Below are 23,822 nucleotides of genomic sequence, written 5' to 3' on the forward strand. Positions count from 1 at the left end.
GTAGGGGTTGAAATAACATACTTATAAAAAATAATTAATTATTACTTAATTACATTAAAATTAGTTCCCACCATATTCCCCTATCAACACACAACCCACAACAGAACACATTTATCAATTAATGAATTATTTAAAATTAATTACCAATTAATTATAATTATTTACAAATTAATAACAATTAATGTATGCTTCCTACTAATTAATAATTAATTCTACATAATTAAATTACTTCCCACCCTATTCCCCTATAAACCCATAACCCGCTACAGAACATATTTATCAATTAATCAATTAATTAAAATTATTTAAAAAGAATTCTCAATTAATTAATTATTAATTCCTACTAATTAATAATTAATTTAACATAATTAAATTACTTCCCACCCTATTCCCCTATAAACTCATAACCCGCTACAGAACATATTTATCAATTAATCAATTAATTAATATTAATTACAAATAATTCTCAATTAATTAATTAATAATTCCTACTAATTAATAATTAATTTAACATAATTAAATTACTTCCCACCCTATTCCCCTATGAACCCATAACCCGCTACAGATTATATTTATCAATTATTCTATTAATTATAATTATTTATAAATTATTCTCAATTAATTAATTTATAATTCCTACTAATTAATAATTAATTTAACATAATTAAATTACTTCCCACCCTATTCCCCTATAAACCCACAACCCGCTACAGTACTAAAAGACAACATTTAATTAAATTACATTAAAAATAAATTATTAAACATAATAAATACAATATAATATACACAAAATTTATTTAAAAATCGATATTAGTAACATCGAAATTATTTACTTCGATATTACTGACATCGATATTTAATACTTCGATATTACTAATATCGATATTAAGAGTGTCGATATTACTTACCTTCTATATTATGTCCCTTCGATATTTAAACTTCGATATAATTGTATATCGAAATTTAAAACTTGATATTTTGTCTGTGTACCATTTCTAACAGTTATATATCTCAATGTGGCTTGATACCTATATGTATGTGTGTATCTAGACTGTCAGAGACATATGTGTGTTTTGTACTGTTGTTATCACATTTATACTCATTATTGACATTTACACATGAATGGGGCCTACACTTACATTTAAGGTCACAAATTGATTCTGTAACTACTTCTTCCAGTGTTGCTCCAGAAACTTTGATCAAAAAACAAGTATACTGCCATGTGTGACACACTCATTCATGAATACCCCATTTTCTGTTGCGCTTTATTAGTCCATATTTTTGACAGCATTAATAACCACGCAAAGTAGCATTGCGTGTCTTCAAATATTTTACTTAGGGGTTTACATCACACATGTACCATGATGAATGGTGCAATCATGAAGTATATCTCTCATACATATGCCCCAAGCTCTCGGAACAGACACAGAGATTGCTATTATGTCATACATGTCTTATTTGTAGTTGCTATGCTGTAACTTCAGATTTCATTAGCCACAAGTAGGCCATTCCCATATCGCCCATTCTGGAAGTAGTCATTGATAATACTGGATGGAAGATGTAGGCATCATGCACACTTCTAAGGGATTTGGTCAGCACATTGGTGAACATCCTCAGATGGTCTACGATGTCCTGGACATTGATGGAGTCGGTGTGCTTCCAGTTCCTGTACAGGTTTGATGTTTCGGAAAGGGGAACCAATTGCACAAGTATGCAATCAAAGGCACCTAACACATGGGGAAATCCCGCAACGGCATAGAAGCCTCGCTTGGAGCCCAGCTTCTGTTGTTGGGTTTTGGGGAAGAGTAGGTACTGGGGGGTGAGGCTGATGGTATCCAGGACAGAGGGTAGGAAGGAAGAAAATGATGGCTTTGATATTCCTGCCACTCTCTTTCTTGTGATCAGGAAGGAATCAGATGCCAGCATGTGGGGCACTGCCAACAGTTTGACCTGTGGAGTCCTGCCTATTAGTGGCTAGAGACTTGGCCCAATCTTGCAGAGCAATTGAACAATAGACTCCCCCCCGAGTCTGTAAAATATGATAACCTCATCTTTCCTCAGGTTAATGAGGTAATGCGCTGCTGGAAGGCATGATCCCTACTCTTTTGCTGCCTACATGGTGGTGGTGGCGGTAGTGGTCTTCTTACGACTCCCAGCTGCAGAAAGGCCACCTCCATGGCGTAGTTGAGCTTGCCAAATAGTTTTATTTGGTTTGCCTCAGCCACTGCATCATTTCCTACGCCTGGGATACCTATGCACAGTACACTTGAAGCATTTCATGTTTTGCGTGCCGCTTGCCGACCAAGCATCCCACATTGACCAAACTATAAATCTCACTGTGTTAGATTTACAATGCATCTTTTGGGGGAATACCTATCTTGTATATTTTAATTTGTGCATGGCGAAGCTGCTTGAGGTGCAGTTATTTTCTGATGCAGCCATTCAAATGCTGCTGTATTTTGGCAAATGTGTCACCTTGTAAATATGGAATACTGCTTGCTCTGTCAATGCGTCAAAATTAGTGGCACAGCACCCGCACAAACCGCTCATAAATATGCCCTTTTGTAAGTCAAGTATGAGTTACTATAATATTTCACAGCATAATGTTAGCATTACTAAAATGAACTTCTTTGGAACAAGACAAAAGAGGCAAAATGTGCTATCAGAAGAATAATTGTTTGAATCCACAGCAAATTGCATGATACGTGACGGTTAAACAGTGTAGCTAGAACAATGTTTAATTTCTATAAAGAAAATGAAAAGAAAATGAAAAACCCATAAGTGCTGACCCAAAACCTTTCCCTAGAAACCCACTTCCAGCCCTGCCACATGACAGGGTTGCTGAAGACCAGGACCTTTCTCTCTCTTGAACATAGTCTGATTTAAAAAAATACATCTTTCCCCCAAAAATGATTGCCGGTGCCCTCTACCTGTAACCACTGACATAGGTTACTAAGTGGCCAATAAAGGAAAAAAAATAAAATGGCACCGCATTTAGTTCCACTCCGGTTTCTGAACAAATACACATGAATCCTTTATCAAATTACACCAATGGGACATTGTTTGATGCACTCTACAATTACATGACAGTAACAAAACAGCCTCACCATCACAATAAAATGAAAAACGTAAAATGCACAGTAGAAATCTACTTGGTGCAGCTGCTCACAGCAATGGAGGGAGCGTACGGTGATAACTTTTTATACCCATGCTCATCACTGTATGCTGTATAGAAAACAAATTCATATTGTTACTGTGTAAATGTATGCATTCTACGTCCCCTAAAGAAAACCTTCATTCTTCTTCTCACTCGAAATAAATAGTGTGCGCGGCCATTTTAAATTCTGTATTAGAATGTGTTTCATCTTGTACATTAACTGGAAGAGACAGGGAGATAAAGCAGCCAACGATATGAACATGGAAACCATTTTATTCAGTCCAGTAAAGTACATTTAGCGAAGCTGCTGGTACAATTTCAGCTACATCATTGTGTCTCTGCTAGGAGCTCGCCCGATAAGAATCTTCTTCGGTGTATTATTCAGGGTAGCTTTTAAACAGTTCTCTCTGAATACCTTCATACACACAAAACTGAGAGGCGCGAGCACAGCTCGGGTACCAATAACCACATATTTTAATCTACATTTTGCAACAGAGTTAGAGACTTCCAGTTATTGCCTAGTGCTTCCAGGAATGTCCATGCAGACAAGTGAACGAGAAAAGTATTAGAACTGTTTGGAATGTAGCTTAGTTATTCCTTCACTGCAACCAATTACTTCTAAAGGAATACAATAAAAAGTCCTCCGAGCACTCTAATTCAGTCTTAAACAGTAATAAGAAGTCCTTCTTCAGATGTCAAGATTCAATTGATACACTAGATATGTATTGTCTTCCAAGATTATTTGTTAATGCTCCACTTTTTAATCCAATGTACAGAGCTCCAATTCTGAAAATCAAGCAGCCAACACGAGTTTTGTCTTGCTCATGTTTAGCAATCGACTTCTTCAGGGCTGCAACCCAAATAATAATGACATACGAATAGGTTAGTACAGCAATTTAGCATATTTCGACATTTCCATTATTACGTCAATTTTCAAAGGAAAAAAGTCACCAACAAGAAATCACCCAAAGTTCGTATCATTGAGTAAATCTTCCCTAATATACATATCACTAATAAACAAGGGCTCCTACCATCCTTGTCTATTATCCTCCCATTACCACAATGTTTCCTCACATTGCATAAAAGATTCCAAAAGTCAATAATAATTATTCACAAAATACGGCAGTAAGTTCCTGCGAAAGCATAAGAAAATTTATAAGCACATTCCATACTGTAGTTCCATTTCGCATATAGCTCACATGTAACCACATAGACACCCTTCTAAATCCCTTCGTACATTATCACCATAATACAGTATCTCTCATGCCAATTCCCGACAGGTGGAAAAGTTATCTCAGGGCCTACTTCACAAGTTCCATATTACAAGTGGCTCCTGGTGTCAAGAAACAAGAGGAGGTGACTTTACTCCTAATTACTAATTATAGTGCTGACAGTGAGAAACTATATTCAATCCTGAGGAAACATTGGTATTTACTAAGGACAGATAGTGACCTATTGCCTTACCTAACAGAGAAGCCCAGCCTGACATTTAGGAAAGGTGTGACACTGGCTAATCTAGTCAGCCAAAGTTATCCAAACAAACCTGAACAAACAACATGGTTGACAAACAAACTGAAAGGCTTTTACAAATGTGGAAGATGTAGTTCTTGTAGATGGGCCGTGAACAAGGTGACTAACTTTGGTTACAATAACACAGGGAACCATATAATCAATATATTTATTAACTGCGATACAACATATGTGATTTATGTAAGAACTTGCTCGTGTGGAATGATCTATGTGGGAAGCACGATTAGAAGGCTCAGAGACAGAATGTTGGAGCACTTTGGGGCCTTAAAAAATGGAGATACCCGTTACCCTATTGCATGCCATGCTATTCGTAATCAGGAGAACAGGGACCAACATGTTTTCAGTTTTCATGGTATTGATCATGTGGATCAAGAACCCAGAGGAGGCAATAGGCAACTTAGACTAAGGCGACGGGAAGTTCTATGGCTGATGAAACTCAGAGCAGTCGAATAGGGATTGAATGTAGATAATGAATTTGAGTAATTATTAGATCAGGTCTAATTAACCTCCTGGTTAAGTATTATATTGCTGTACACGATTTATGGTGTGAATCAACTTCTAAGCTATGCAGTATTAGAGAGTAGAATGGGGATCAATTATCTTGGAAGCTTCGGTCGTCTATGTAACAAACATGAGAATGTTGTTTACCTTATTTATGTGACCTGATGATTTCTGTATTAGAGTATGCCAAAAGATGGATATTGATGTGACTCTGTATGGGGATGATTGTTACTATTACTATAGTACTGTTAATACTCTCATGGTGGTATCCTTGCTTTCCGTTTCACATTCCCTCTCTTGACTACTTTTTTCCTACATAGGCACTATTGTGAGGATCTCTTTTGTTTATGGCTAGCCAATTAGTTGGGGCTTATTAGCTTGACTGGTAAGCGTAATTATGGAGGGGTGCATGGATATGACTGGCTTGTTTAAACATGGCTGTGTCTGTTTAAGCTCACCTTATCTATGATTTACCTGAATACTTTTATTAGTAGGGTTCCAACCTCTTATTTACGGGCGTGAATATTAAGAATAAATGATAGCTGCTGTATACGAATCAGTTTTTAGATAGAGTAAAAGAAGGGACAACCCTGCAGCTACTTATACGGATAGCTGTTCTTGAATGCGTAATTGGGATATGAAATTACTTAATTTACTTGAGACGTGTTCGAGATTGGATGGATCTATACTTAGGAGCTGACCGTAACTGTGAGCGCTCACCGTATTGATAACTTCCACAATGACTTATACTAGGAGGTACTGTATTATAGACTCACTGATTTTAATTTGTGAGTGCTAAGAATTAGTACTCAACTTGAATTGCGTTACGTTTTGCTTTGACTAGATACTCATGAGAGATAGGATACAGATAGGGAACTACTGAACGAGATTTGTTCGGGGCTAAAATCATGTTATTGCGATACCTCGCGAATAGGATGTTAGTGTTAGAAATACTTTTTGATTACTGGTGGTTTATTTAATGGACTTGAATGAGAACTGAGTTATGAGGACGAGGTGTTGGATAGGGTGCTGAGGGGTGATATTAAAATAAGCCTGTTTTGATAACATTAGCCGGAACTAGGCTAATATGGCGCCCGTGGACAAGAATACTGTTGTATCTTGAATCTCCCTGCTGCTCAGCTTGTGTGCATGAGATATGGAATGTTGGATGTAAGGAATGTTAGTGTGTTATGAATGTCAGTTGGATGAGGGCTGAGCAGCAGGACAGCTGCTCCTGATGGGGTTGTCATTATAACTTATTACTTAACATCATAACTTAAATAAAGTAACTTGCTTAATCAACAAGGAAGATCCAGATTCTTATTGATTACAACATTTGGCGAAATTTTTGGGAGAATCTATGCGTGCAACATAAAAGAAAACGAAAAGCTAAGGAGTACTGATAAGGAAACAGGCTGAGAAATTCATGCTTGAAGAGAAAAGTACATGAAAAGAAAAAGAAAATTGAAACCAAGTTATCTCGAGGTAAATGAATCTTAATTTAAGTGTGTGTGACGTAGACTGGCAAACTAACCCCATCAGTGACCCGTACATCGATCGCCCTGAAACCGAAGTTTGCCAGACCTATCACCGTGTTGTTAGTTGTGTTCGGGGGCAGTAAATCGAGCCTCGGTGTTAAACATTTACTCTTTGACAGCTGCTGTGTCATTATGTGTGAATCGAGGGCGGATAAATCGAGCCTCAGTGGGGTGTGAAGAGAATCACAGCTCTGCCGTTTATTAGTAATTGGAGGTGAAAAACGAGCCCCAGAGAAAAGTGTGAGCATCTGAAGTGTGGTGGATTAATGACTGCCGCTTTGCCGTTTATTTGTACACGGAAGCAAAATCAGGACTCAGTGAGAAACCTATGCACGGTTCAAAAGGAGCAAGAATCGGGGGCGGAATTTCGAGCCTCGCTGTTGTGCCTGATGTTAGCTAACTATCGTGTGCACAAAGGCTCAGTCGTATGTGTTCCAACAGTGTTGTTCACCAGATTAACACTTGCTGACCTTCAACTAGTTTGTACTTCGGGGGCAGAGAATCGAGCCTCAGTGAGGAAATGAGTCTAATTCTTGAAAAGGATTTATTAGAAAAATACTCTGTGGGGAATGAAATGAAAAAAACGAGTGACTTATAAGGTGTGTGAGCCTGTGGAACAATAGTTAAAGAACAGTGAACTCGAAGGAAATACGGTTGTTTAGCACCAGCGTATAATTGGACTTGGGTGAGTGTTCTTACTTGGTCCCAACTGCCAAATGCTATGTTCTCCGTGCTCGGAGAGATCCTTTCTCTGGGAAATCGTCTGTTGTTTGATGACGTGACAGAATTTTCGGGACTCATGGTGGACAAGCTGCGTGACCCACGTCACTCGTTTTCCTCTGTTTTCCTTCGAAAATTAGAAGCTGCAGCTCCTGGTGTCTCATGCAGTTACGTAATGACGTGTTGACGTTTCTTTTCCCTACGTGATAGCAACCATTTGCATTTTCACAGCAACAATGAGGGTTGCTAAATAACGCGCGGCTTGAACTTTTTAGTTATCGTGAGAAACTCCGTAGCAGTTGTGGAATGGAGAGAGACAGTTCATGAAGTCCATGTGCATGTACAACCGTTTTGACGGTAACGTGCTCAGATTTTGAGACAGTTGAGAACCAGGATAAGAAATTTTGTGGAAAATAAGAAAAATGGAAAATGGAAAGCAACAGTGTGATATCAACATGACATTCTTCTGTATAGTTCATTAATTTGTGGATAACACCGGCGTGATAACAACTGTGTGGATGCAGTTTTGAGAAGTATCTGTAAAGTTCAACTCTCCTGGAAATAGTTGCGAGACTGTTAGCCAAGAAGTGTATGAATTAAACGATAGTCTCAATAATAGTGGCGGCTAAGTCAAACCATGTTTGGGACCATTTTACAGAGTGGAAAACACAATAGGGAACCGTAATATGGGGTCTAAGAACCAGGGTTGGGGACAACTCTTTGAATTCACCAAGAACTATTCCACAGTGTGTGTTGTGTATGAGTAGTGTGTTTGTGTTGGGAGTGTCCATCACAAGTGTTGTGATAAGAATGTCCATTGCCTCGCACGTCAGGGTTGCGATATAGATGGTTGTGCCTCGCACGTCAGAGTTGCGATGGGGATGTTTGTTGTATCACACTTCAGGGTTGCAGTTGAGATGTCAGTTACCTCGCACGTCAGGGTTGCGATGGAGATGTTAGTCGTCGCGCACGTCAAGGTTGCGATGGGGATGTTTGTTGTATCGCACGTCAGGGTTGCAGTTGAGATGTCAGTTACCTCGCACGTCAGGGTTGCGATGGAGATGTTAGTCGTCGCGCACGTCAAGGTTGCGATAGGGATGTTTGTAGTCTCGCACGTCAGGGTTGCAGTTGAGATGTCAGTTACCTCGCACGTCAGGGTTGCGATGGAAATGTTAGTCGTCGCGCACGTCAGGGTTGCGATGGGGATGTTTGTTGTCTCGCACGTCAGGGTTGCGATTGAGATGTCTGTTACCTCGCACATCAAGGTTGCGATGGGGATGTTTGTGTCTCGCACGTCAGGGTTGCGATGGAGATGTTTGTTGTCTCGCACGTCAGGGTTGCGGCTGAGATGTCTGTTACCTCGCATGTCAAGGTTGCGATGGGGATGTTTGTGTCTCGCACGTTAGGATTACGATGGAGATGTTTGTTGTCTCACACGTCAGGGTTGGGGTTGAGATGTCTGTTACCTCGCACGTCAAGGTTGCGATGGGGATATTTGTTGTCTCGCACGTCAGGGTTGCGATTGGAGTGTGAGTATGAGTAAGTTATGTAGGAACTTGTTCATTTGTCTGAGTGGTACATGTAGTTTCCTGATTTATTTGGTGTTAAGGTTTATTCTAGTAGGTGCTACTTGTTGTACTGGTCTGGCCAGCTGGTATGATTTGTAGTATTTGGGATTGATGGTGTAGGAAGAAGAATAGTGCTTTAATTCAGAGATCTATGTGACGTTCTACCCAGACTGTGGTGTGCGAGATGAGATGTTATTTAACTTTTCAGGTTGTATACTTTTAGTAGTTAGGTGAATCGAGATATAACGATTCAGGATGTACCTTCTTTATAAGTTGGTTAGTAGAATGATATTGCGTATATTGCATATTCAATTTTGTGCATTGTTTTTAAGTTTGTGACTATGTGTACATTTCATATGGTCATTATCTTAATTAATTCATCTGTTATATTTTTACAATGTAATTGTTCCCATAACAATGGGAGACATGTTGTATTTCATTATCTTAATTAATTCATCTGCTATATGTCGCAATGCTATTGTTCCCATAACGAAGGGAGATATGTTGTATCTTGAATCTCCCTGCTGCTCAGCTTGTGTGCATGAGATATGGAATGTTGGATGTATGGAATGTTAGTGTGTTATGAATGTCAGTTGGATGAGGGCTGAGCAGCAGGACAGCTGCTCCTGATGGGGTTGTCATTATAACTTATTACTTAACATCATAACTTAAATAAAGTAACTTGCTTAATCAACAAGGAAGATCCAGCTTCTTATTGATTACAACAAATACAAATAGCCATTCCAAGATGGCGCTGGCCATACACGCCGGCACAAATTTGCGGGGACAGAGCGGAGATACTGCGGTAAGTTTGATGACATGGGGGGGCTGATAATGCGGTTTTGACCTCGAATAGGTCTTGATACGTGTTATTTGATACTTGTAGATCATGTACTCGTGAGCGCATTGGGGATTAGATTGGAGGTAGAAAAACGTGAGGGCAACTATGAGAATGCTATGTGGAGGACGTTATTGAAGGTGAGTGGTGTATGACAGTTGAGAAAGGTGTGTAGCTGTTATTAGGACGACAAGCGGCTACTTCAACATTATGTAATTTCGTTGATTTCAGGGAGACGAGTTACCATTGACGTGTTGGAGATTGTGGATATCTGAACGGATTGGAACACAATATAAAATATTTAGGTGAGCATTAAGAGTGCGCAGTAAGGAAAAGTACATGTTTGGGAGGATAATGAAGTGATGCGTATATTGCATTGTTAATTGACTGTGATGGTTTTTGGAAGACAAATCTTCGTTGGATTCCAGGAGATTGGGTGTACTAGATGTTATAACTAAGGCTAAGAGCACAACGGGACAAGTTTATTAAGTGAGCATACCGTACCAAGGAGGCACTGTATTTGCCACTTGTAATATGGAACTTGTGAAGTAGGGCCTGAGATAACTTTTCGAGCTGTCGGGAATTGACACGAGAGATACTGTATTATGGTGATAATGTACAAAGGGATCTAGACGGGTGTCTATGTGATTACATGTGAGCTATATGAGAAATGGAACTACCATATGGAATGTGCTTTTATATTTTCTTATGCTTTGGCAGGAACTTACTGCCGTATTTTGTGAATAATTATTATTGAGATTTGGAATCTTTTATGCAATGTGAGGAAACATTTTGGTGATGGAAGGATAATAGACAAGGTTGGTAGGAGCCCTTGTTTATTAGTGATATGTATATTAGGGAAGATTTACTCAATGATACAAACTTTGGGTGATTTCTTTTTGGTGACTTGGTTCTTTCCCTCTATTCCTTTGACACTGGGTTGGTTTAAGGTTGCTTAACTTTTGCATTTTCCTTTTAAAATTGATGGAACAATGGAAATGTCGAAATATGCTAAATTGCTATACAGAGCTATTCTTATGTAATTATTATTAGGGTTGCAGCCCTGAAGAAGTCGATTGCTAAATATGAGCAAGACGAAACACGTGTTTGCTGCTTGATTTTCTGAATTGGAGCTCTGTACACTTGATTATAAAGTGGAACATTAATAAATAATCTTGGAAGAAAATACATATCTACTGTACCAATTGAATCGTGACATCTGAAGAAGGACTTCTTAATACAGTTTAAGACTGAATTAGAGTGCTCAGAGGACATTTTATTGTATTTACTGTTTATCCACGAATGTGGATTTACCTTGGGGTTGTGGTAACCGACCTCTCAACTTCCTGGAGCACCACTGATGTACTGAATGTTGTTACTTTCCCCTTATTTGCTGAGCGCCTTGAGTGCTTGACTGGTTACCGATATTTTTCATTACTTTCTAAAGGAAGCCTGGCAAGGCCACAAATTGAGAATATTTTGTAAATGTATGTTGTATGCCCATTTTAGGCTACCGGGATTACGCTATTCCTCTCCGCAAACCCAGTTTCGTATGGCAGCATGAATGGCTCTCCAACTCACCTCTATAACTATAGCAATGCATGCTTCATTACTAGGTTAATGTTCTGCTGTTAAGGTTGATGCTTCAGAAACTTTTGAAAAATTCCGTGAACCATGGTACATAATGTGTTGCATCATTTTTCTCCTTGTATTGTAATGATATATGTTTAATCAAAGCCAATGTAATGGTGCTCAATTTAGATATTTCGGAAATGTGGAAACCTCTGTTGGCCTGCCAGTTTTTGAGATCACGACATGTAGCTGATTGCCTCAGTAGTGAGTGTTAATTCACTGAGCCCATTTTCTCCTAACTTGCAATCGACAATGCTAAATACCATTTTCAGAAGGGCCCTAAATCAGGCAAAATGCAACAGCTCAATTCTTAATTCTAATGGAATAATAAAAAGATCAACTTTATGTTGCCTTATATTTAGCAAGATCTTTCACATTTGGAAATTGGAGCAAAAAGAAATTAAAGCAATCAATTTGCTTAATTAAAATCCTAGCGTAAATGCATACATAATAGGTTCCTGGTAAAGTTTTGATGCAAATCCCACTTGATGCAAGCATAACATAACGTATTTGTAATGTGCACGTTCACCCAACGGTGTCTAGGCACTGAATAACAGATGTTTATTGTTTCCAAACTGAATTGGACTCATTTTATGGACCTCAGAAGGATCAAAGGCTGAGTGGCCCCACCCAGGATCTGAACCTGTGACCATGAGGTCGAACACAGGCCCCTATAGTGGACAAATCAGTCAAACTAAGCCACCAGACCCGGCTCCTGCATTTTCAGCAGCATCAAAAATTACAGAATGTTTCTATAAAAATAATTGTCTCACTGAAATCTTTATGTATACTGTCCATGGTATGAGTCAACATTATAAACACGCTGAACCATCAATAGTGGACAATATACAATAAGAGGAAAATATTGTCCAATCATACGTAACTCTTATTTGTCCTTTTCTAGTTTTCTTATCAATTTATAGGCTTGAAGTTCACAATCAGTATCTCCATTTTCTTAACATTAAACTTTAGCGAGTTGCTGCCCATCCAGATAAAAAAAAAATTCATGGCCAATTGAAAAGAATGGCTACATTTTAAATTGCCATCAATGTGGTGTAGGAAAATGCCTCTTTTTGTACTATCACCCCTATATTTTTGGGCTAATGCTGCAGTTTTTTTGTCCCAATGCACTGGGAGTCTGACCCTTAAAACATTTTTAAATTGGCTATACTCCTAAGTAGCATATTTAACTTCTCTATAAGTCCCTAGTATATGGTACTAAGTCTACCTAGGGCCTGTTATTTAAATCGGACTAGTGAACAACAGCACACATGGCCCCACCCATTACAGCAACAGTGCAAATATGACTACAATCCTGCCACTGTGGCTCGACTGTGCAGTTATAAAACTGCCAATTCAACCTGCCAAAATATCCCATTTTTGACACGCCTTTCAAATATTATTAAGTCACACCTAAGTAAGCTTTAATGCCCAAAAAGCAGAGTGCGTCGCATTTACAAGTAGGATATGTAAATATTGAAAGTTAGACATAGCCTTACAGTGACAAGGCCCCAAAAGCTATTTTCTCTGTAGCAGTGTTAGCTGTCCTATAGAATGGCATGGTGGTACAGTATTACATTCAATAATGTTATCTCCCACTAGGAACCACCGACAAATTTGATTTTTGGACTTATTGAAATATTTATTAAAAGCTCAAATCTCAGGTAAAGTCAGATTTGTAATAAATATTTTATAGAGGTGCTTTTAGAACGTCACCTTTTCCCTGAATAAGGTCTTGGAAGCCCATTTGCATGATGTTCCACCTGTCACCCATTAGATGAATGGGCCACTTGATGAGGTGTGAACTTGCTCGCACACCTGAAAAAGGACCCTGGGTGCAGCGAGATGTTGTGTTACTCTGACAGGATGAACATTTAGGCTGTGTCCAAGAACCTAACTTCAAATAGTCCTACCCTGTCAGAGGCACATGCAGCTAACACTTGGTCCTGTCCCCTCCTTCCTCCTCTAATACACTATGCATGAATCCCAGTGAGAGAGGACCTGCCCTAAAAACTGGTTTTGAGTGACCAGACAGTAGGGTTTGCTCATTTGCCTGGCCACACTTCTAGAGAGGGCACAGGAACTCTGCACAGGGGGGAATGTTATCTTATGTTGATTTATGTAGAAAGGGCCACTGTGGGATTGTTTAAAATAGGGCGTACAGGAATGACTGCCAAAGGGGGGGGGTTACACCTGGGAACTTTTTCCCTATTAGTTAGGGAGTGGCCGGGGTTCGCCCCCGCTCACAGGTTGGGGACAGGCTTAAATGTGGCACCATCATGCACCTCCTTTAAAACACTACTGGACCTATCGAAGACAGATGAAGGACTGCAAATGGTGTTGAGACCTTTGAGGAGATTTTAAAGGCTGGACCTGCTCCCACTTGTGCCCAGGACAATAAGTGGCCTTCAAGGATCAGTTTGGTGTATTCCTTTTAAACTAATGGTACACAACAAGCTGCTAGAAGTCCTATTCCTGAACAGGCCAGCTAATGATGTCCAACTGGACCTGGCCTGTACCCTGCTGGTGGCTTCTGCTTGAGTGAGTCTTGACCCCCAAATGCTGTCCCTAAGATCTTTGCTTCCAACCCAATGTAACCTTTCCTACTGTCACTCACAAGAAATTGTATCTTGTTGTACACCAGTATATTTAGCTTAATGGAACCTAGTTCATTTGAATTCAGGGGTTGCCAGTCAGAGCATTGCAGCCCAAGGGCTCTTGCCGCATGCTTTTCACCTGCTGTACTCCCAAGGTCACTGGATGAGATTCATATGAAGTGATTCTTTTCTCTCTACCTCTCTTCCCCTTCTCCCCCAAACAGTTACTTCAGATTCAGGTATTCATCACAGATCCTTTTTGACGGATAGAGAACGAGTGGTGGGAGGATCTAAGTCCCTGGCCTCAACTGTGAAATCCTGGCACTATCTAAGCATAGCCCTAAAAGTAACAACCTTGGCTCTAAGTGGTGTATTATACTTCTTTTCTATAAAAAGCAGGGACATACCTATGGAGTTTATGGCTGTTCTATCACCTTCAGTATGACAGAAGGTCCTCAGCTTGGACAATCCTGAAGTTCTGGTGATGCTCCATCTGGGATAAGGTCTTAAGTGGCCACAATATTATAGTGTAATCTGCTTGCCTGGTATTGGTTTGACCTTCTGTTGGTCAATTCTTATTTCCCTCTTGGTTTTGTACTCTTTGGGCTGTCTGTTTCTCTGAGAATATGACTGGAAAGCAGTGTTTTTCCATTATTCTTGTGCGTGTTTTTCCTCTACCTGCTATTTTCACTGGTGCAGATTACTCTTTCTACTATGAAACTTTTGGGACAGTTCAGCAGCAGGGCAGGATGGTTTTTTTCTTTGGTATGTAAGGTTATCTTGGATCTCCAAGAATACAAGTTATCCATATTTTCATGCCCGGCTCATACTGATAAGGTCAACCAATGCTTCCTTTATTATTTTATAGCATCACTCAGTATCTCTCTGGACACTGATAAGGATTTAATTGGCAAAAATTACTTATTTGCACAGAATGTTTCTTCTTTCCCCTTTCTGAAAGGCTTCTCTGATTTACCCCTACTCAGTGGGCTGTCCTGTCATCATTTCTTTAGAACAAAATCTTGCGATATGTCTACATTCACTGCAATCATATCCCTGGGTTCCTAGCTGTCGGAAGAAGACAATGGATCACTGTTGAAAGTGGGAGTCCTTATCACTTACAGCCACCATCAAATGCTGGAGGCGGGAGTCCCCTGTTCACCCCCTTAGTAGCTTGGCACAAGCAGCCAGGCTTATCTCCAGGTCACGAGTGTACAATATGTGCAACCACGATCACAGAACCCCAATGATGTCACCACAGATAGACTCCACACAAGTTTTTATAAAATGAGTATAATATTTATATAAGTAGTTATACTATATGACCACACGATACAAAATCAACATACAAGAATGGGTAGTATTCTTTACAGTGGGTTGGTAGGTTCTAATACACCACTTCTAACCAACAGTTAAGCTCACTTCTAACCATTTCCCAAAAGGTTAGGCCAGTCGTATTGCTAGAATCACACATGTTGCAAAATGAAACAAATACTGCAGTGCGTAAGGATATTCTCTTGTACTGTGCAACAGAGAAACAATGCTGTACGTAACGCCACAGTCATGTACTTTGCAATAAAAATAATAATGCAATGCGCATCACTACCAGCATGCCTTATACCAGGAAGAAACAAAGCGATGTGTCACGCTACAATCAGATACTGTGCAATGAAGAAATAATTCAATATGCCACGTTACAATCAGGTAATCTGTGCGTAGTGCACCAAGCATGTTGTTCGTCAGGCACAAATGAGGTCAAGCGTCATACATTTCGTTAGCAGCAATAATGCAAAGTGTAATATGACAGTTTAGGTGCTCCGTTAACAGTGCCCCCAGTATGAATCAATGAAGACACAAAACCACTGGTTCCCACTCCGGCCCCAGTACAGCCTCTCCTTGGGTCAGCACAGGCCGAGATCTGAGTCGAAGCAACAGGCTTGCACAGTTGACAGAAGCGAGAGGCCGAGCGAGTGTCCCTCCGGGCCCGCACCTCATCCCAGGTTGTGATCCACGTTACCTGGGGGGCCGGACCGCACTCTCCTCTCTGATTTCAGCTACTTGGGCCTTGTTCCAGAACTCCGTAATGGGGAGCGGCGAGCTTGGGATGGCTGCTCAGCTCCTCTGGGGATGCCGGTCCGGGCCACTGCTGTTTTACTCCGAGGGCCCACTGATTTGGCCCTCCTGTCGGTAGTCTCAGTGAACACCGAGAACCGCCATCAGCACTGTGGAGACTTTACTTCAAATTTGGGACACACCCTACCCAGGCACTCCTCACCAGTGCCTCAGGTTGCACCTCGACACTCTTCTCTTGTGCTCACGATGACCCAGCGCTCTTCACCAATGCCCTGCTTGCACCTTGACACGCACCGCACGTCAGAGTCTCTCCTCTTCTCCCGGTACACACAATGTCCAGGCGCTCTTCACCAACACCCTGGCTGCACCACGACACGCACTTTGCGCGTCCCAGTCTCACTTCTTCTCCCGGTGCACAAGATGACCAGGCACTCCTCACCAATGCCCTGGCTGCACCACGACACGCACGCTGCACGTCTGCGACTCACTTCTTCCCCGGTGCACACAATGACCAGGAGCTCCTCACCAATGCCCTGGTCTGCACCCCAACACGCACCCAGCGAGTCCGAGTCTCACTTTGGCTCCCGTACACACAACGACCAGGCGCTCCTCACCAACGCCTTCGCCTGCACCACGACATGCACCCAGCATGTCTGAAACTCTGCTTACTCCTGTTTGCCCACGATCACAAGGCACAACTTCTGAGGGTCTCAAGCTGCAAAAGCACGTGCACATCGGTTTGCTTGTGACTTCTCGAGAAACTTTTATGATCCTGTATTTCCAAACAGTGAGCCAGCTCACCTCGGGCCCTTGGGGTTACAAGACACAGCACAAATCAAAGTCTTCTTCAAGCAGGGGGACCCAGCACCTCCAAGCACAGTCCCAACAGCCTCTCCCTTGGTTATAACAGCACACTGCAGACCATCCCCAGATCACGAAGCAAGGATTGGTCTTTCCACAGCAGTCTCTTCAGTTGATCCTTCTTTAGCAGAGGGTTAGCTCTCATAGTCATACCCCTTATTGTCTTTGAAGTTTGTATGTGCTCAAAGGTCCCTGACCCCTCCCTAAATCAGTGCTGGGTGTCTCACCTCCCAGTGTTACCTCTCTCCCTTTGATACTGGGGGTCTGGATTCTTAATCACTGTGCAGGAGATGGGTCTATTATTTTATAGCACCAGCCCAGGCCTTTTCACTTTCTCCTCCCCCTACTCTCTAGATGCATGGCAGCCTGGTGCCATCTCAACCCCTCTCTGAGTCAAGACCTCTCCCAGCTCCTCTCACCTTTCAGTTCCAGACAGACAATCCACATTTCAGAGACACACAGAAATGCTCAGAGCACAACACTCAGACACTTTCTAAAAGAGTGGTTTATAAACACACAGTGAGAAAACCACCTTCACAAAAAGATGCATTATGACACTGTGAGTCAATACATACTAAACTTCACCTCTCCATTATAAACTGACAGGAAACTAGTCTAACAAACACAACACTCAGCCTCCCCCATTCTGTCCTATGGGCAGAATGGCCTTTCAGCAGTGAAAAACAAAATGGAGAGTTTTTCAATGTCAGAACATAACACACACCTTGGTTTATATTCTGCCTCTTACCTACTCTGCACCTTGCCCAGGGGTTACCTGGTACCTATCACATGGGTGCCCCATGTGTATGTAAAAGGTAAAGTCAGGCCTGACAAGTGGTTGCACTTGTCAGGACTACATGCTAACTTAGCATTCTGCGTGCAGGCCCTACACTGAAGGCCTGAGTTCCCTTCTCTGTGCACCCTTGCATTACTAGCCCTTACACACACAGTGCACATCACTAGGGACTTTCACTAGTAAGGCAACATACCAATCACCATTACATTTTAAACAGGGAACTCTGGTACTTTGTCGCTGATCCGCAGTGGCAGAGTACCCACCGCATCCAAATTGGCTATTCTATAGTGGGAAAGCAAGAAGTTTAGCGAACGTTAAACAAAAAGGTCAAGTCCTAAAATAAGTCTTGATGTTCATGCTTAGGTTACTTCTGGTGTAAGACAGGGCTATTTTTGCAGCTTGATCCTTCAGGAAGCCTGGAGGCTTGTGGTGGATTACATGGCTTTCATTCCCATCCCAATTCTAGAATCTGGGTCCCAATGAAAGGTACATATGAATTCCTTATTCCCCTGTAACGATTCTTTGGAATATCCATTTCTTCTATGTATTCAGAGGAATGCAACCAGAGCAGTGTCATAGCAAAGATGCAATAGGACGAAATTAGCTATTTGCCCCCTGTTTAGTGAAAAACAGCCGTAATTTGGTTACAGAGGATCCCTTAAAACCTAGGTCAAGTGTGCATAGTACATGCTGTTCTGCAGACAACTACACCCCTGATGCAGCTTATTTTTGCTATACAAATCACCTTCACGGAGGGTTCTGCTGAAGAATGGTATCTCATGACGTACTCCTCAAAACCTCAGTAACTGGCCAAACACCAGGCACCTTTCCCCTTTGACATCATGTTAAATAGCTTGCTTCCTTTCCTCCTTCTCTGCTGAGCTCAGGTTCTCTGCTGCCCTATTCTCCCTCAGTCTCCTTCAACCACAATGCTTGCTTCTATGTTTGACCCCATCATTGTTGGGCCACTGTCCATAGAGTGGAAAGTACACAGCCCCTGATTTCCATCATCTAAGTTCAGTCAAGTAGGTAAGAGCCCCATTGATGCATCGCTTAATGCCCTGCATTAGAACCTCCCATATCACTTCATAAACTTTCCACCTGCAAAACAGAAATTTCGTCCTTCTACCAACCTTAATTTTTGGGGGGAGTTTTCAAAAACCTTTATTAAAAATTTAGCACAATAAAGTTACAAGATTGCACCCTGTCAAATCAGCATGCACAGTTGTACAATAGGGTACAGCGAAGTATACCTCGTACACATACCACTTAAGATCAATACAGAGGCAAAAATATTGTGGAAACACCGAAACAGTGAAGGAAACCACAGAAAGGGGAACCATGAGTGTAGAGGGGAGGCTTAAGGAGCAGAGGAGAGTGAGAGCAGAAAGGAAGCAACTCATTGACATTTACCGGCAGACGACGCAGGCGGAGCACCGGGAGGGAGCACGGGAAAGATCGCCGGGTGCTACGAATTATGATTCAAAAGATAGAACAAGAGCGTACCACATATATCAATTGGGTGGGATCTGGCTGGCATAAGGTCCTAGATTTCGGACAAGAGAGTCTGGCAACGTGATGTATCCTCTAACCAAAGGGTTACCTTCGGTACTGGCCTGCGACCCCCAACACATGAAGACCCTTCGCCATGCAAGGACCAGCAGCATGGCAATCAATCTGCAGGTGACATATGGACAAAATTTCCCAAAGCCTAAGAGGCAAAGCAGAAGATCAGGCTGGACCAGCGATGAGGTGATCTCAGAAATAGCAGCACAGGCCTCACGCCAGTATGCGGAGACCTGGGGGCACAGCCAGGCGAGGTGGGAGAAGTCCGCTGCAGGTGTGGAGCAGCGCAAGCATTTATCGCTGGCAAGAAGTCCCATTTTTTGCAGTTTGACAGGGGTCCGATAGAGCTTATGTAAATACTTAAAGTGGATAAGGCGCAGATGGTAATTAGGGGAGAGACGTTTAATTTGATTACAACCATACAGCCAGTCGGCTTGTGAGATTTCTACGCCTAGGTCCTCGCCCCATGCCACTCGCGCCCAGGTCAGTGGAGGTGGAAGACTCCACCAGTGTGAGAGCGTAGATTTTTGTGACTAGTTTCTTTGGGGAGGGGGAGGTGTAGAGGAGGTCGAGAGTGGTCATCGAGGAGGGGGGCTGGGGAAACTAGGGGTTAAGTTTCATGCAGACAACCCTGAGCTGATAGTAAAACAGGGTGTCCATGGGTCCGGAGCCAGTAGCAGGTGTGAAGAATGTGTTCCGAGGATAGAGATCTTACACTGTAGAGAGACCCAGGCGGGTGGCGTGTTTAAGCATTCCAGTGGACTGGAGAGAAGGGAAGGCCGGGTGATGAGCGATTGGCATTGTGTCTGCGGAAAGCGTGTCAGAACCTGAAATTTTACGGAGACCTTCCCAGGGCCAGCGTAAGGTCTCAACCGTATCGATCTCAGCACACAGAGGTTTTCCCGGGGTGAATAAAGAGGTCGTGAGCAGCCACGGGGCGGACAGGTCTGCTTCCACCGTGACTTGAGGCTGGAACGGAGTGGGATGAAGCCAGAAGTGGAGAAAACTGTCCTGGGCACTGAAGGCATGGAGTTTAAAATCAGGTGCTCTGAGCCCGCAGTGCCACATTGGGAGGGTCAGAATATTGTATGCGATCCTAGGTTGTCGACTGGCCCAGATAAGAGTGATTAGCAAAGAGCGAACTTTGTAGAACAAGTGGGCAGTGAGAGCGATGGGGATATTGACGAATAAGTATAAAAACTTCAGGAGCACCATCATTTTGGAAATGCCTATGCGACTGGCTAGCGATAGTGGCAACTGGCTCCAAACATGGATTTTGGACTCAAACCAGTCCACCGCGCGACCAAAGTTAGCCCTTGAAAGTTCATCAACGTCCCTGCTCAGCCAGATACCTAAGTATCTAGTGGGCTCAGACACCCATACAAAGGGATAGTCCGGGTCTAAGGGCTCCGTGGTGTCGGTGAGGGGAAACAGCACAGACTTAATCCAGTTCACCTGGATGCCTCATGTGTGTGTATCACATCATGAACCAGTGGGCTGAGTTTCTCTTGCGGGTTTCAGACGTAAAGAGTAACATCATCCACGTACGTGGAAACTAGTACGGCATGAGCCTCATAGCCGATGCCTCTCTGGGTATGATGTTGGCGAAGTCGAGCCGCAAGAGGTTCCATTGCAATGGCAAAAAGCATGGGTGATAGCAGACACCCCTGCCGAGTACTACGCCAGGTGGCAATGGGCTCAGAGATTTGTCTGTTAATCCGGAGACGGGCGGTAGGAAGGGTATAGAGGAGTAATACCTTATGTATAAAGACTGAGCTGAAGCCTGAGCGGTGGAGGAGATAAAACAGGAAGGACCACTCTAAGGTTTCGAAGGCTTTGGTGGCTTCGAGTAGGATGGCCACTGCTTGGAGCACTGGGTTCATTTGATGGAGGAAGGAGAAGATGGACCAGAGATTGTGGGAGGTCGCACCTCCGGGGATGAAACCGAACAGGTCTGGGCGGGCAATGAGTGGCCTGAGGGGAAGAAGGCGAGAGGTGAGTCGTTTGGTGAAAATGTTATTGTCCGTATTAATAAGCGACAAGGGGCAATAGGAATCTCGCAGCTCAGGTGGTGTGTCCGGCTTTAGGAGTAAAGTGAGTAAGGCCTCGCAGAGTGATGAGGGGAAACTGACCTATCTCAAAGGACTCATTATACATGGCGGCTAAGTGAGGGACCAAAATAGGGGCAAAGGCCTTGTAGAAGGAGGCCGGTAGGCCGTCCGAGCCGGGGGCCTTGTCACCGGGCATGCCATTAATCACAGCTAGGATTTCTTCTTTACAGAAGGGCTCATCAAGGAATTCCCGGTGGGAATTGCTGAGCCATAGGGGCTGGAGGGTGTCAAAATATTTGTCAAGAACCTCGTGCGAAGGCACAAATCCAGCCATTTAAAGTTGTGTGCAGAATGCAGTAAAGCATGCTTTAATTTCTTCAGGGGATGTAGTTCGATCAGGGCCGCAATCCCGGAGGGCGGTGATGAAGGATGCAGCCCGAGGCGGGCGAAGAAGGCTGGCGAGGGTTTTCCTAGGGTGATCCCCCTCGCCAAAGCGGCACACCCGTGCCACCCTACCAAGAAACGCAAGTTCTCTGTTGGCCTCATCAGCAAAGTCAGTGAGTTTCCCATAGATCTGGGCAAGCGTATTGGGGTTAGGGTCCCAGGAATGAGAAGAGCCAAGATCCTTAATCTCCATTTCCAATTTGTCAAGAGTACCGCGGATAAAGCGAAGGACGCCGGACTGTTTGGAAATATATGCCCCATGAATGACGGTTTTAAAACCCTCCCATAGCGTGGACGGGGAATCGACGTAACCCCCATTAAGCTCAAAGTAATTGGTGATTGCGGTTTGTATATCATCACACTGTTAGGGTCTGGGGCTAGTCCTCTTTCCATGACCATGTTTCTGTTGTCACATGACTTACCTGTGCAGACTTAAGCTGGGTCTGCCATTTCCTCAGTGCTTGGTATCTATCCATGTTGGTTTCAGGTCCTGTTCCTTGGTTGATTTCCGGATCCTTCCTTTGCTGCTCACGGGCTCGTGAGCAGGTCTTTTGGACTTCTGGGCTTTTTCTGAGTTCCCCCGTTTCTTCCGTGTAGTCCCTCCCCTTCCCTTCAAGTCGTAACCTGCGGTGTGATTCAGCGCTATTCCGTGGGGCTCTGGCACATTGCCTGACTAGGGCGCTGGGGCTCCAGCTCCTTTTTCTTTATCCGAAGAGACTATTTGGGGTCGGGTGACAGCGGAGTGCGTTATTCCAAACAGAGACGCAATTGGACTTCCACGTTGTTGTGGAACCTATCAACTTTGTTGTGCCGGCTTGGACGCTTTCCGGTTTTTCGGTGCTTCCTGGTTTGCACAGTACAGAGAACGCGCTGAGAGCATCTATTGTTTGTTGTGGCCCTTTCTTTACCTTCCCGAGTATTTTTGATCCCGAACGAATACCAAGGGGGTTTTTTATGTCGCTCATTCGACTTTTTCTCCGTTATTGCGGGTTTTTGTTCCTACGAGAAGATTGCTTCAGGATTTCCCTGCATTGAATCGGCCCCTTCCTCTGGATAGCGTGTGCACCCATTGGATGTCTTCATAACGAGCACCCTGCATTCGACACTGGTAAGGAGGTTATTGTGTGTGTATAGGGGCATGGTCAAGGATAAAAGGGCATGAGGGTTGCTACAGATTAAGAGCAGACCATTTAAGCAGTGCTTTGTTTCATAGGTGCAGAGCTGTGAAGACAAAGAATCCTCTGGCCGTTACTACTCGGGTGGAAGCAATCATCCTTGTCCTTTCCCTTTGTTTCTTTTTCTTCCCGCCCCCTCCCCTTTGCTCATTGGTTTACTCATTGTATATCAGTCAGTGAGTGGCACATGGGTAGGGGTAGTGGATCAGGTCATACATCGCTCCTGCAGTGTACGGGCATTGGAGGTGGAAACTAACACACAGAAGACTGAGTCGCGTAGGACATTAGAGGGAAGTCTCCAGGAGAAAGCACGGCAGGGGGAGTGTGGGAGGTGCAGGCATAGGCCAACAGGAGCATGGTTTGAGAGAGTGCATATCATGTGGTCAACGGAGGTGAGCGATGAAAGTGCGCCTGGGGTTGTGATCCGAAGGTCCAGGCGGGACCAACAGCCACTGGAGCCAGTGACACAAGTGCCCTTGCGTGTATCAGGTGAATGTGGCGCCATGCTTCGTATAAGGAGTTCTCAGTCAAAATGGAGCTGAGGAGTGCAGTTTGACGTGGGTGAGAGACACGGGGGCCGGACCGGTCTAGGATGGAGGACAGTGTCACATTAAAATCACCCCCCCAGAAGAGCGCAGTAGGGCTGAGGGCCGAAATGTGGTGCCAGACCTGCGCAAAGACGTCAGGGTCATGACTATTGGGGCAGTACAGAGCAGCGAGTGTCAAGGGCTGGGCCTGTAGGTTGCCATGGAGGAGCACAAACCGTCCCCCCAGG

This window comes from Lissotriton helveticus, chromosome 3_1 (assembly GCF_964261635.1).
Source record: "Lissotriton helveticus chromosome 3_1, aLisHel1.1, whole genome shotgun sequence".
NCBI classification, from domain to species: Eukaryota; Metazoa; Chordata; class Amphibia; order Caudata; family Salamandridae; genus Lissotriton; species Lissotriton helveticus.